Source organism: Schistocerca cancellata, chromosome 3, assembly GCF_023864275.1.
Source record: "Schistocerca cancellata isolate TAMUIC-IGC-003103 chromosome 3, iqSchCanc2.1, whole genome shotgun sequence".
Classification (NCBI taxonomy): Eukaryota; Metazoa; Arthropoda; class Insecta; order Orthoptera; family Acrididae; genus Schistocerca; species Schistocerca cancellata.
In genome coordinates, this window is record NC_064628.1 from 121,202,290 (window position 1) to 121,204,675 (window position 2,386).

Genomic DNA, 2,386 nt, shown 5'->3' on the forward strand with positions numbered 1-2,386 from the left:
AACACGTGAGAGGTAACGTGTAAGGAAGCAGGATGTCGGTGAGATTCCATAGTGGTGTCGGAGTTCCCTCAGTCACTGACATGAAGTCATAGCCGAGAGCCAGACGCACCATGACGGTGGGAGTAACACTCTTGCGCCTCTGCAAAAGTCACGGCACCACTCAAAACGCAGCCGGTTCTGTTGTGGTGTTAACGGCAGCCTATGCGTGTGACGGTAATTACCTTGTCTGGCTGCTGCTGGACTCTGACCATCGGTGCAGGCAGTCAGTTACTTGTTCTCGGATGGCAGGCGTGATGCCGTACACTGTGTGTGGTGCACAGCATTGCGATCCCCCCTTCTAGCGGTCGGCAACGGCTTTGCCGCAGTGGATACACCGGTTCCCGTGAGATCACCGAAGTTAAGCGCTGTCGGGTGTGGCCAGCACTTGGATGGGTGACCATCCAGCCGCCATGCGCTGTTGCCATTTTTCGGGGTGCACTCAGCCTCGTGATGCCAATTGAGGAGCTACTCGACCGATTAGTAGCGGCTCCCGTCAAAGAAAACCATCGTAACGACCGGGAGAGCGGTGTGCTGACCACATGCCTCTCCTATCCGCATCCTCAACTGAGGATGACACGGCGGTCGGATGGTCCCGATGGGCCACTTGTGGCCTGAAGACGGAGTGCTCTCTCTCTTGTAGCGGTCAGACGTGGTCGATCGGAAACCTAATGACGAGTATGACTGCCCTCACGTTTTCATGTAGTCCAGCATGGATCACTGTCACATCTGTATGTCCCATAATCGGATATTGCACGATTCGACCAACTGGCCAAATGGGCACCCACAAAGAAACTCCTTTCAGACTCGCTCAGGTGTTGATAACGTTTTCTCACACAAGTACGCGACATCTCCGGGTCCCTCACAGTGATCACTGAGAATCGGGCACTGTTCATACCCCTTATGTACCCCAACAGGCCTGGCAATGGAACTAAACACGAACAACGCTAATGTAGTCTGATCGCTGTGCTGCGTGTCAAAAAGGATTGCGATTCTAAACACTAAAATACCGGCCGATTGTGTGATCGTTTACGAAGTTACATTGGCACCTGACGACGTATTCCTCGTGCTGTACTTTTGTTGTCAGGCAGTGTAATTGTCACCACTGCATCACAAACCATGTTTACATGCCATTATTTTTTTTTATTTTTTGTTTCTATGGGAAATGGATTATGATGTAAAGTGCCCTTTGTAGTGACTTGTTTCGGCGTTACGGGTTTTATCCATGACAGGGTCCATTTTATAATTCTCACGATTTCTACAGCAACATCCTTGCACTGACATGAAATGTGCGTTTGGTTAGGATCTTCTGTCGGGCAGATCGGTTGCCTGGTGCAAGTCTTTTTAGTTCACGCAAGTTTGACGGCTTGCGTGTCCTTAAGGATGAGACGATGAAGGCCAACACACCGTCCAGTCCCCAAGCGGAAAAAATCTCCGATCGAGCCAGGAATCCAAACCGGGCCCGTCGTATGGCGTTCTGGCGCACTGACCACTACTCAGAGGAACCAACTTTATATCCACAACCAAGCGTGATAATGAGAGCAAATGTTCTTCACCTGACAGTTCAAGGATATGCTGAAGTTTATTTTGTTGAAAGAAATTTTGAGGTGCGCTCAAAAGAAAAGTGAATATGCACCACAATTGGGCCATGAGGTGGTTGCATTCAAAAGTATTCGCCGGCCGGTGTGGCCGAGCGGTTCTAGGAGCTTCAGTCTAGAACCGCGCGACCGCTACGGTCGCAGGTTCGAATCCTCCCTCGGGCATGGATGTGTGTGATGTCCTTAGATTAGTTCGGTTTAAGTAGTTCTAAGTTCTAGGGGAGTGATGACCTCAGATATTAAGTCCCATAGTGCTCAGAGCCATTTGAACCAATCAAAAGTAATCAACAAAGGCGTTGAGACATTCATCCCACTGGGAGACGAGACGATCAATTCCTGTTTCGTAAAACGTGGTCGGCTTCTGAGGTATCCACAACTGCACCCACTCCTGCAAGCCCTCGTCCGACTGAAACCGACGCCCACGCGAGTCTTCTTCAGATCACTGAAGCGTAGCCTTCGTCCGATTGGCAGTGTGGGGGCGGGCGTTATCGTGCTACAGGATGTTTCCGTCCGACAGCATTCCTGTGCGTTTTGATTTTATAGTGCGTCGCAGTTTCTGCAAAGTGTCTTCATAGCGCTGCGCATGGATTGTGGTTCCACGAGGAAGTCGACGAGCAGAGGCAGCAGCCTGTCGAACGGTAACGCCTGCGCCCACACTACCAATAGGACGAACGCCAGGCTCCGGCGATTTGCTTGGGGAAGACTGCAGCAACCTCTGTACAGCCCGGATCTTGCATCTTGAGATTTTCACG

The 2,386-nt window shown here is 51.0% G+C and overlaps 1 pseudogene; it reads left to right on the top strand.

Moving 5' to 3' along the window:
- Positions 1-346: 346 nt before the first annotated feature.
- Positions 347-463, top strand: LOC126177922 (5S ribosomal RNA; annotated as a pseudogene).
- Positions 464-2,386: the final 1,923 nt, after the last annotated feature.